At 43.6% G+C, this 13,306-nt stretch overlaps 1 pseudogene; it reads left to right on the top strand.

Moving 5' to 3' along the window:
- Positions 1–991: 991 nt before the first annotated feature.
- The window catches only part of LOC138996468 (ferritin light chain-like), a 39,035-nt pseudogene continuing 26,720 nt past the window's right edge, over positions 992–13,306 (top strand).

The following is a 13,306-nucleotide window of genomic DNA, read 5'->3' on the forward strand; positions in this document are numbered from 1 at the left end:
AAGTCAGTAAGTAAATTTTTTTTTAAAAAATAAGAAAATTAACAAGAGTCCTTGTGAGCCAAACAAAATATGTCTCCAGGGCCAGCTGCCAGCTGCTGGTGTACAATTAATACCCTCAGGGGAAAATGAAGAAATTGTTATATCCTTAGAGCATCTGGTGGTTACCAATCAGTTAAGTTTGACAAAGAGCAAAAGCATTATTCATGTTGCACCCTTTTAGGAAAAGTGTTCATCACTTAATCTAAAAGGGAAACCATTTGCCGACTGGCAAATTTGAGAAACATTTTTCTGACACTTCAATATTAACCAAGGTGTCAATAATCTTGGAGAAGAAGCCTTAGTCATGCTGATACTGTTGTAATTTAACCCAGTTGTAAAAAACTGGAAAGGAGCAGAGGGAAGGCCAAATATTATAGGTATTCATTTGTGCACCTTTGCCAGGAAACTGCAGTTTAACACTCCCCAGGAAGCCACCAGACAGAGGGAGAATAGACACATGAATGGACAATTTCACAGGTCTGAGTGAAATAGAGAAGGTACTTGCCTGTCAGTCACACAGAGTAGGTGTAGCCACAGCAAGCACAGGAAGATCCTCTATAATAAAAGGCTAATATGCAAATTGACTGAACAGCAGAATGACCGGTCGCTATGATGTGCACTAAACACCAGAGGGTAGATGCTCAACACAGGAGCTGCCCCCAGCCTGCAGGCCCCAGGCCAGCCAAGGCGGGTGCCAGCAGGGTCCCCCCCACGATCACCCCACCAGTCACCCCACAGATTAGCCTTGATTGCCGGCCAGCCCTAGGGACCTTACCCAAGCACAAATTTCATGCACCAGACCTCTAGTTTAAAAATATTTAATCTCTTAAACTCTTAAGGAGTTGGCCCTTGGGCTCTTGGTTCTCGCCCTTGCCTTCTTGTGCTCCTGGTTTTCTCCAAGGGACAGAAAGGCCCTCCTGCTCCTGTGCTCCTGAATTCACCCATGTGGCCCATGGCTGCATGGCCCCCACATAATGGACTGATGGACTGCACCTCGCCCGATGCTACAGGACTCAGATCCTTCCTGGAAAGGAAGCTCTGGACACTGGCTCTGCCTTTAGCTCTGCTGAATCCCCAGCTGCACCTCTTCCAGGACTGGATGAAGGGAAATGGGACTTTGGAAACCCAAGGATATAATTCCATGCAAATAAAAACCACTCAACCTCCTGTGCGAGTCTCAGGAAATTCTTCTTCTCAAGATATTGTAAGGACCCCGACCCCCAACACCCAGTGGAGAAAGGGATCCCCCACTTTCACCTATAACAATTCCAGTGCTATTTTTATTTATTTGTTTATATTTTCATTGATTTCAGAGAGGAAGGGAGACGGAGAGAGAGAAAGAAATATCAATGATAAGAGAGACTAATGGATCAGCTGCCTCCTGCACATCCCACACTGTGGATCAAGCCCACAACCTGGGCATGTGCCCTGACCATGAATCTAACAGTGACCTCCTGGTTTATGGTTCGAACCTCAATCACTGAGCCACACTGGCCAAGCTCCAGGACTATTTTTAAATGAACAGAACAATGATCCTATGGGAAGCGGGCTTGTGATACATTCAGGCTTTAAAAATTCTGCTTTTCAAACCAACAAATCGAGCTCCTGAATAAGTAGAGATTTGTTTATTCTGCTTATCTCAAACCACAGTGAATATTGTCCCTGTCTCGGAATGGTCAGATTTCCGCATACCATATCTTAATTCTGCCTTAGAAAGATAACTCCCAAAAGTTAGAGACTGTGTTTACTGAACTTGCTAGACTCACACAAAAGGGTGCTAAATATTTGATGATAATCTTCCCATTCTTTGAATTAATATGAGTGCCAATCTAAACAGCACACGTTGAACGAAATTTTATTTTAATTGCCTTCCCCACATTCCCTTCCCTTCACATAAATTCGAAGAATAACATTAAAGTCAGCTCTAAAAAGTATGCCTTTCCTCCTGCAAATGACATGAAGACATTAGTTTCGCCTTAATCACTTTTCATGTGAGCTGCTTAGGAAGCTCAGCATGCAATTTTTATGTGTCAGATACTCCCCCCACACACACCTCCTCCTCACCTTCCTGCCTTTCTCTCCCCCTCATCCTTTGACTTTGGATAATCTATTTCCTCTAAGGCAGTGGTTCTCGACCTTCCAAATGCTGCGACCCTTTAATACAGTTCCTCATGTTGTGGTGACCCCCAATTTCATTGTTACAAATTGAACATAATTAAAACATAGTGATTAATCACAAAAACAATATGTAATTATATATGTGTTTTCCGATGGTCTTAGGCGACCCCTGTGAAAGGGTCGTTCAACCCCCAAAGGGGTCGGGACCCACAGGTTGAGAGCCGCTGCTCTAAGGTATTTGGTGATTTTGTAAAGAACTTGTGTTACCTCCAGGTCACTAGGACAGTGCTGAGCATATAGAAATACTGGTCACTCAGCAATTCAACAGGCAAAGATGGAAAGAAAGTGTCAAAATCTTTGGGAGATTTGGGGGCCATCCATGAGACATTTCCCCCCTGGGCTCCATGAAGCCTGGAGCAGCCTGGCCAGCGCTCTCCATTCCAAGATGGGTGAGGACTTTGTAATGTTCCTCTCTGTGCTCACCTACGGGAGTTAAGTTCGGGAATTAAAATTTAATGAAGAATCAAGTTTGAAATTCGGCACCAGGCACAATGCTTATAAATACACCACACTGATACTACCCGGGTACTATAAATAATACATGGACTGTTGATTAAAATTTTTATGTAAATTTCTAAAAACTTTATTAAAGTTGTAAAATAACTGACAGGGGTTGTTTACAGTTAGGTGACAGCTTAATTAATCAGCTGCCGTCTGCACTGCAATAAAGACTAGAAAGTGCAGATTCTCCACTTTATTTTTATCCCTGAAGAATGAGCCAGAAAACACAAAATGGTCTCCCTTCCCAGCACCAAATTATCTTTCTTTCAAAACAGTCCGAGTATTCATTGTGAAGCATGAGAACACGTAGTCTGCCTGCTCTAATAATTAATCTGGAAAGGACACATCTCTGACATTGGCCTGGTGAGGCACTAAAGTGGTAACCAGGGAACATTTATTCACACTCAGTCCAGAAATGATACTTTGGTACAGAGCAAATTTTCCACTTTTAAGTCACTATACAATTTAATTGTGTGTTAGAAATAAAAAAATTAAATACACAAGTCACCACCATATGAAAGGAAAACACGCACATCAATAGAGCACATTGCGGGTTTTGCAATGTGCTCTATTGATGAGCGTGTTTTGGGGATTCTTGCTTCATGAGATTGTCCCTCTTTTAAATGGGAATATCCCAGAACAATCTTGAAAAAAAAAAAATAAGATGATGGTGAAACTAATATTTTATATGCTTTCTTATTACTTTAAAAATGAAATACTTTAGGAATTACAGGATTCTCTTTCTTAAGGTAAAGTGTTTGTCATTGTTGATACAGGCTCTATTCGTTCATTTCTTCACTCAGTGAATTTACTACCTACAAGACACTACGATAGACACCTGGAGCTTGCAAGGGTCACTAAATGCAGTTCCATTGAAAGAGCGTACAGTGTGTCAGGTAAGATGCATCATGGACAAAGATAACTCTGTGGCACAGAGACTGAGCCAAAAGTACTTCTATTCAAATCTCAGCTCCATTCTGTAAGCGGACAATCAATGGGTCCATGCTGCCTGTCACTACTTGAGCCAATTAAGCAGAGACAGGGTTGAATCATATATAAGCATTTATTCTAATCCTGCCAGCAGAATGGGAGAGCAGCAGGTCATCCACAAAAAGCTGCTCTGCCCCTCTCCATAAGCCAGCTGCTCATATTGGGTAGAATGACAAAGATTACATGGGGAAGTAGGTAAAAGGGTATGTCAATTGGGCAGTTAACAGGTAATGCAGGCTGGAGATTTGCAAAGGCCTGTGGGTGTGCAAAGGCTGGGAGTCTTCAAGGGGCTGGTGGCTCTGGTTTCTGCAACAAGGTTGTTAATCTTTCCATGAAAATAGGCAGCTCCCTGATGGGGAGGATGGGCTGTGTTTCCAGGTGAGCTCCCAGGTCCCACATGCAACTCCCAGCCAGGTTAGAATGTGTCTTCTTTAATCAGACCCAAACAATCACGGTTAACAGGGCATGATTAATATGTCTCATAATTATAGCTGATCCCCAATATTCTATTTCTGCCCCTAACAAATCTGACCTGTAATTCTCAACTTCCTCATCTGAATAGATAGAAATATTACTTACATCATAAATGTGTTATGAGGATTCAATGAGATAATTCATGGGAAGTCCATAGCATAATGTCCCATAGAGTTAGTTTTCTGTAAAAAAGTTAATTCCTCCTCTTCCTATAATTGTAGTGCTATTGTGACTGTGGTTGTTGCTCAAAGCAGTGATTGCCAGGTCCTGAGCTCTGAGTATTTAACAGGAAACCATGGCCTGTCATTACCCAGATCTGCATCCTTTTACATTGCCCCATCCCCTGGTTATCTTAGCTCAGCCATGAATAATAACTATCTCCTCCGACCATGCTTCAAATCCAGCCCATGTTGCTGTCTGCCAGCTTTAAACACCAGCCCTGATTTAACCATTAAACAAAATAATCACCTGCTTAGCACACAAAGGGAGGGGAAGGAGGCACCCTGCAGTGTTTCTCCCTCACCAGCATGTCCTTAACTCTTTCAGGGTCACTCTCAACTTCAATGGAATCTTTTATCATCCTTGTTATCTGTCATGTTCAACTTGAAACTGAATTGCTTTAAAAAAATGTTTTCTTAGACACGGTGAGTGATTAAAGTTTAAAACTTTGGTTTGAAGTTGTCCTCAGACATCACAATGTTTTCCCATTTCCTAGAGTGAGTTTCTGCTTCCCTTTAGATGTAAACACAGCTGGCTGGATCTGGCCAGCATTTAAACTCATCTGCTGATTGGGGAGGAAGGGGATTTAGATCTCCACTAGGAGGTCGGACTAGATAATGTTGAGAGGTCCTGGAAAACTTGAACTCCATGGAAACAGTGATTGCAGTCCTCTCTCCGAGCTTTTCTATAGCTATGTGAAAATATCTATCAGGATCCTGGAGGCGAGAGAGGTTGTGCACCACTGTGTGTATTAAAGAGCTGCAGTAAGGTCAGCTGATGCCTTACAATCGCTCCCCTGGGCATCCCCATTGCTTACAATGAAGAGCTGAAGGCTCCGTTATAACTCCTTTCAGTTGCCCTATTAATCTTTCATCTACTCCTGCTGTATTCTCCTACTTCCTGTTACTACAGGGCTTTGCATGGACCTCCATCAAAGCCCAAATCAATTTGTACTGCCACTATCAGTTCGTGTTTATCCCTTCAGGATTACACCACACTCATTGTTCTGTCCTTAGCTGTTGACTCACACATACATAGTGGGTGTTTGATCAATATTTCTGAATAAATTAATTATTAATTCCATGAAAAAAAATCAATCAAAATAGCTGAAACAAATGTAATGCTTCTTATAAGATCCTAATTAGATTGAGCTCTAATAGTCTCATTAACCACGGAAATATTCTCTTAGCAGACTCCTTTCATCATAAAAGTTTCTAGATCTGCCCTAGACGACTTGGCTCAGTGGATAGAGCGTCAGCCTGCAGACTGAGGGGTCCCAGGTTCGATTCCGGCGAAGGGCACATGCCTGGGTTGCGGGATCGATCCCCAGTAGGGGGCGTGCAGGAAGCAGCCGATCAGTGATTCTCTCTCATCATTGATGTTTCCATCTCTCTCTCTCTTTCTCCCTTCCTCTCTGAAATCAATAAAGAAATATATTTTTAAAAAAGAAAAAGTTTCTAGACCTGAAAGTTCAAGTTTGATGATCAGTAAATCTCAGCGGATGAATAAAGAAAGTGTGCAGGATACTCAGTCCTCTAGGACAACATGAAAGACAGCTTTAATACGTTCAACAATAAAGATTTTTGGGGGGAAACCAAGATGGCGGCATAGGTAAACACCGGAGTTTGCTGCCTCGAACAACCACTTCAAAAATACAACTAAAAGACGGAACGGACATCAACCAGAACCACAGGAAGGCTGGCTGAGGAGAGACTCTTCAACTAGAAGGAAAAACAACAGCATTACGAGGCTCAGAGGTGCAGCGTGGAAAATTTAAAGGTACGGTGGTGCGGCGGTGCGCGCGCAAAGCAGGCTGGTGGCTGAGGGCGCGGTTGTCGTTTTCAATCAGGAGTGAGTCTCAGACTCTGGGCTACAGATCCGGGCGAGTCTCTAGGGACCCAGACTCAAACGGGAGAAGCGGGACTGTCTGGCTACGGTCCCTCTGAGGTTTGCAGCGGTTGCGGGGACAGAGAGGCAGAGCCCCTGGAGACGGACTGAGAGCAGCCATAGCTGCTCCCTCCCCCCACCCTGTTGAGCCCACCCCGCCCAGGCCCTGTGCAGAGCCATTTGCCGATCGCCTCAGGCAAAGGCTGGACTAGTGCCTCCCCAGAGGACTGAAGTTTTCCACACAGCTGATTCCTACAGCCAGTCGGCCTGGTGGTCAAATCCCTCTAGTGTTAACTACAACAATTAAGGCTTGGCTAGAACAAGACTGCGCACAAAGACCACAAGGGGGTGCACCAAGAAAGCATAAAAGATGCGGAGACAAAAAAACATGACAGAAATGGAGGATATGGAGCTAAAAATCGCAATTTTGAGGGCTTGCTATAAACTTGAGCAGAGCCTCACGAAAACTAATGAGACCCTTGATGCTACGATAAAGAAACTAGAAATTAAGCATACACGGACTGAAATAAAGAATATTATACCCAATAGCAGACCAGAGGAGCACAAGAATCAAACCAAAGATTTGACAAAAAACACCCAACTGGAAAAGCAAAATGAAAAAAGAATCCGAAAGTGTGAAGATAGTGTAAGGAGCCTCTGGGACAGTTTCAAGCGGACTAATTTCAGAATAATTGGGGTGCCAGAAGATGAGAGACAGCAAGATATTGAAAACCTATTTCAAGAAATAATGGCAGAAAACTTCCCCCACCTGGTGAAAGAAATGGACTTACAGGTCCAAGAAGCGCAGAGAACCCCAAACAAAAGGAATCCAAAGAGGACCACACCAAGACACATCATAATTAAAATGCCAAGAGCAAAAGACAAAGAGAGAATCTTAAAAGCAGCAAGAGAAAGAGACTCAATTACCTACAAGGGAATACCCATACGACTGTCAGCTGATTTCTCAACAGAAACTTTGCAGGCCAGAAGGGAATGGCAAGAAATATTCAAAGTGCTGAATACCAAGAACCTACAACCAAGATTACTTTATCCAGCAAAGCTATCATTCAGAATTGAAGGTCAGATAAAGAGCTTCACAGATAAGGAAAAGCTAAAGGAGTTCATCACCACCAAACCAGTATTATACGAAATGCTGAAAGGTATCCTTTAAGAAGAGGAAGAAGAAAAAGGTAAAGATACAAATTGTGAACAACAAACATGCATCTATCAACAAGTGAATCTAAGAATCAAGTGAATAAATAATCTGATGTACAGAATTAACTGGTGATTATAATGAATCAGGGACATAGAAAGGGAATGGACTGACTATTCTTGGAGGGGGGAGGGGAATGGGAGATTCGGGAAGAGACTGGACAAAAATCGTGCACCTATGGATGAGGACAGTGGGTGGGAAGTGAGGGCGGAGGGTGGGGCGGGAACTGGAAGGAGGGGAGTTATGGGGGGGGGGGAAGAGGAACAAATGTAATCTGAACAATAAAAATTTAATAAAAAAAAACAATAAAGATTTTTAAAAATCTATAATAATAAAAGTGTAATATGCTAATTAGACTGGATGTCCTTCCAGATGACCTTCCAGACAAAGCCGGGCTGCAAGGGAAGCCCAGGTGCCTGCTGGCGGCCAGAGGGAAGCCTGGGTCCCAATGCCAGAGGGAAGTCTGGGTCCCGGGTGCCAGAATTTCATGCATCGGGCCTCTAGTAAAAAAAAATGAAAAGCAGCTGAAAAATTCTAGGTCACTTGTATTTCCACCATCTACTACAAACACTTCATTTTGATTACCTTGAATTCTCATTCTCCTGCAGCAACTAACCCACTTTTCGGTACCTCTTGTCAGCAAAAGACATCAATGCAATTGTCTATTCCTGCCATCTGGCCTGATTACTCACATTGCTAGGTCCAGTAGGCAGCTCTCACCCTCACTGTAATGGACCTAATGGCAGCACGTGGCATAGTTTATTACTTCTCCTCCTGTAACCGGATAATCAATGGGCCCAAGCTGCCTGTCACTACTGAGCCAATTAAGCAGAGACAGGGTTCAACGAAGCGAATGGGCTGCATTACCAGGTGAGCTCCCAGGTCCCATGTGCAATTCCCAGCCAGGTTCGAATGTGCCTTCTTTGCTCATGGTTAACAAATCATGATGAATATTTCTTACAATTATACTTGATCCCCAATATTCTATTTCTGCCCCTATCAATACCCCACATGCTCTCTACCTGCAAACTCTGTTGATTCTATCTTCAAATACATTTGGAATCTGGTCACTTCCTACTATCTTCATCCTGGTCCAAGAATCATCACTCTTTCTTTGGTGACTGTAAAAGCATTCTACCGAGTCTTCCTGCTTCTATCTTTGCTCCCTCTGCAACCTATTCTCAGGACACAACCAGAGTGATCCTGAAAGCTAGATGGTGTCACTCCTCTGCTCAAACCCTCCAATGGCCCCATCTCTTGAGAACAAAAGCTGACAATCTTACAATGGCCTGTAAGGTCTTCCAGGATCCTGTTTCCTGTCACCTCTCCACCTCTCCGGCCTCATCTCCTACCATCTGCTCCTTGCTCACTCCACTTCAGCCAGACGGACTTACCTGTTCCTCCTGAAACATGCCAGAGACTAGAATAAGGTTTGCCACAGAGTAGGGATTTGAACTACTTGTGGGGGAAAAGGAAGGAAGGAGGGAGGAAAAGAGGAAGAGGGAGAGGAAAAAGGGAAGGACATTAAAAAATTGGAAAGTGGCTCAAACCACATTCAAAAATGAAGTATTTTTAAAAGAACATACTTTGTTATTTTAACAATAGAAAGAATCTTTAGAATATATCTCAGCAGAATTTGGATTTTGATACTAACTTTAAGACTAAATTGTACATTTGGAGCCATTCTTACTATTCGGTGTTTTTCAGAAAATTACCTAAGTGTCCATGTAAAAACAGAATGCATACAATATTATAGATCCTCAGAATGATTTCAGAAACAATCAAAACATTTTACACAAAAGGCAAGACAATTCTAGGCCACTATTTAGAAGAGCACAGGCCTTTCTTTTATGGACAAATCAAAAATACAATGTTGAAAAATTGATGTTATGCCAGGAAAAAAAAAGATACAACTTAATGGGGAAAAGAGGGTTGAGAGAACAGAAGTGACCAGCCTGTGATATCAGGTAAAAAATTCAGAATAAGTATCTAGAAGCGTGTCATGGACACTGTTGTTCAATACTAGAGATCGTTTTAAAGGCATTCATGTTGTGCTTCAGAAATCACATCTGGATTTGAGAAACTTCAGTTACTGAAATTTTAATCTCCTTGATATTGGTTTAAGATAAAGCACCATCATGCACTGGCCTGTTTTGCTCAGTGTTGTCCTATGCACCCAAAGGTCACTAGTTCTATTCCCAGGCAGGGTGTATGCCCAAGTTGCAGGTTCAAGCCCCAGGAGGGGGCATGCAGGAGGCAGCCAATCCAAGTCTCTCTCTCACATTGATGTTTCTCTCTCTCTCTCCCCTCCTCTCTCTCTGAAATCAACAAAAACATATTTAAAAGGATAATGACATCAAAGCCCACAAATTGTAGAAACAAAGTAAATTTGGATGTGAACAGTGAGCTGAGAGATTTTGCAAAGACAGAGTTAACAGATCTCTACTGAGAGAGAGAAGCAAAAGGCTCATGTCACCACTCATGCAACAAAATTAAAAGTGACTCTTCAATATTTTATGTAATTACTTAGCATGCCACCTGATATGACAAAGCACTACAGTGGCTGCTTTTTTCTGTCTAGTCCACCTTGCCCAGATAGCTAAAGTTTCCATGATCGAATGCCAACTTTTTGTTTAAATCTGGGTAAAGTGTATTACCTCCTTGCCTATGTTCTCAAGCAGAGTTCATTGGATGTAATTTAACTTATTTCTGATGACTCGGGGAGAAGTGGAATATAGCAATAGGAAATTGAAGCTTTTTTTAGCTTTATTCCAGTATAAATGACAAAATTTTTAAATGTTTAGTGGTGATTTGATATATGTATCAATTGTGATAGGATTCTACCATCTAGTTACAGCTTACATTTATCACCTCACATATTTACCTATTTTCCTTGATGAAAACATTTAAGTTCTACCTTTCAGCACATCCTATATAATAAAAGCATAGTATGCAAATTGTCCCCTCAACCAGAGTTCTTCTGGGAGTTCGACCAAGGGGCGGGCCAGCCAGGGGAAGGGAGGGAGGCCCTGGCCAGCGGTGGCGGCAGGTGACCCGGGAAAGGAAGGGAGTACCCGGCCAGCAGCTGGCAGCGGCTAGGGACCCTACCAGTGCACTGGTCTTCTAGTCAATTATAAAATACTAATTATATCTAATTTGTTGAATTATATATATAGGAGGAAAAGGGCATTGAAAGAACAGAAAGACGATCTGTTGATTCACAGGACACCCAGCCAGAGACCAGAAATACAGCAAACAGGGGCCCTCAGAGGGAGGGATGAGGGCTCATCCTTGGTGCTTGGGATTCTCCATCCAAAGCAGCAAGGCGCATCCCAGGTCCCATCAGGTAGGGAGCTGGGGTTATTGATGCATTTCCCACCCAGGTCTGGATTAGCTCAGAAATGGGTGGGACTAAGGTTCAGAGATGGAGATGACCCACTCGGTCTAGGGGACCCTCCAGAAGGCACAGGTGAATGTGACACTCTCCCCCACGGCCTAGCATCTGGAAAACTGTGGCCCTGCTGACAGAAGGTGGTGTCCCCCTCGGAAAGGATACATTCAGTACTTGCAGTCAGGAGACCACGCCCCTGCTCACCCCACTGGAGTGGACATTTCTCCACTGAACAGAGGATAGGAGCGTAGACCTACCACTCTTCCATAAAACAAAGCCCAGCTCAACCAGCGTGGCTCAGTGGTTGAGCGTCAACCTATGAACCAGGAGGTCACAGTTTGATTCCTGGTCAGGGCACATGCCCTGGTTGTGGGCTCGATCCCCAGTGTGGGGCGTGCAGGAGGCAGTTGATTCTCTTTCATCATTAATGTTTCTATTTCTCTACCCCTTCCTCTCTGAAATCAATAAAAATATATTTAATAAATAAAGCCACTGCCCTGCTTCTGTGGGGAATTCGACTTTTCCAATTTGGCAAACCTTATCTGTGCTGCTGATGCGGCCCTTTGCAGGCACCCACACCCTGTGGTCCTCATTGCCAGCAAAGACAAAACCAGGAAGTCGTGTTGGCAAGTCTGGCTGGATTTCTGGCTCCATGCAAAACCTCTCATTCCCATAGGTACCATCCCCAGATGCCAGCCACATTATTTCATGGAAATCATTATGGTCTCTAAGTCTTGCAGAGAAAAAAAAAAATGGCCAAGAACTGAGGCAGCATTCTGAAGCCCATGTTTATTCAGCCCATCCTCAGATACTGTCTGCCTGCTATTCCCTGCTATTCTGGATCTTGTTTACTTTTAAAAGGAGCCTCTCATTCTCTGCCCTCCCTTCCTAAGAATGTTGCCTCTAAAACTTTTTCCCCACCTCTGCTTTGACCCAATAACGCACCCTCCCAACAGCCTCCCTTGGCGTTCAATATCATATCAAATCCAAATAAATCACAGTTGACTTTAAAACCCTCTAGCACTTCATGTCTGCCCACATCAACTCCCACACTCTCCAGCTGCTGTCACATAGACCGGCTCCCAGCCCTCTCTCCTCCTCCACCTGCAATTCCTCCTCTTCCTTCCTTGCTCTCTCACCCACCTGAGGCACCCTCCCATCACCAGCTATCACATTGCTTATTTTAGAGGAAGCAGAAAAGGTTGAGTCAGGTATGTTGGTTCGCAGTCTTACCCTGCTCATTCCTCGCTATGTGACCTTGTGAAATAGCAATCACAGGAATGAGAACAACAGGCAGCACTTACGAAACACTGTTATGTGCGAACCCGTTTAACCCTCAAGACAACCCTGTGAAATAAGAACTACCATTATCCCATATTAAGGACCCAAAACATCAGCCAACCTCTCGAAGCACAAGTTGTCTCATTTTAAAAACTAGAAATAACAACATCCCATCTCAAGGATAAAACTTAAAAAAATTGAATTACAATTCATGTCAATTTCCTTCCTTCCTAGCCCTATCGCCAAACCCACCTTTCTCACTATTTCCCACAACTTGTCTCTCTCCGGAATCTTCACTTAGCTTAATAAAAGAAAGACTAGCACTCTTCTCCAGCAGCTTAGAATCGTCCCTTTCTTTTCTCCTTCTCAAAGAGTAAGAGCTACACACCAGGAGAAGGAATTTCTATCTGCTGTCCCCAGCAGCATGACCTTCGGCTCAGCACACTGCTCCATGACCCTGGGTTGGAAACAGAGACAAGACTTTACCTGTAAGAGGGGTAGGCACTTTCCCTCTGAAGGCTCCCCCCAGAGAGAAAAACATCTTTCCCACCTGTTTGCCTCGATTCCTTCACCAGGGAACAGAGCTTGTCATAACGTAAAGCCACGCTTACAATGCAACACCAATTAATGAGCTCATACTTCGGGGGGACTCCAAGTTGCAGGTCTCCTACCTTTTCCTGCCAGTACAAGTTGGCAGCCCAACCATTCTGGCTCAGTGGATAGAGTGTCGGCCCTCAGACTGACAGGTCCTGGGTTCGATCCTGGTCAAGGACACATACCTCAGTTGCAGCCTTGAGCTTCAGTTGCAGCTACAGCCTGATCAGGGCATTTGTGGGAGGCAACCAATTGATGTGTCTCTCTCACATCAATGTTCCTCTCTCTCTCTCTCTCTCTCTGCTCTTCCCTTCCCTCTCTCTAAAATTCAATGGAAAAACATCCGGTTGAGGATTAACAACCACAACAAAAAGGAGTTGGCAGAGGTGGTGAGAATGCCAGAAAGGGAAAGATGGCAGTTAGTGAAGGCACAGAGAGAATCATGTCCACTTATCTCTTTGGCCCAGAATAGCACATTCCTCACCATGCCTAGCACACGAAGAGGCTACAGTGATAATCAAGCTGAAAGAAACCCATTT

The sequence above is a fragment of the Myotis yumanensis genome, unplaced genomic scaffold (genome assembly GCF_028538775.1).
Source record: "Myotis yumanensis isolate MYYU_CA2020_CCGP unplaced genomic scaffold, mMyoYum1.0.hap1 SCAF_1, whole genome shotgun sequence".
NCBI classification, from domain to species: Eukaryota; Metazoa; Chordata; class Mammalia; order Chiroptera; family Vespertilionidae; genus Myotis; species Myotis yumanensis.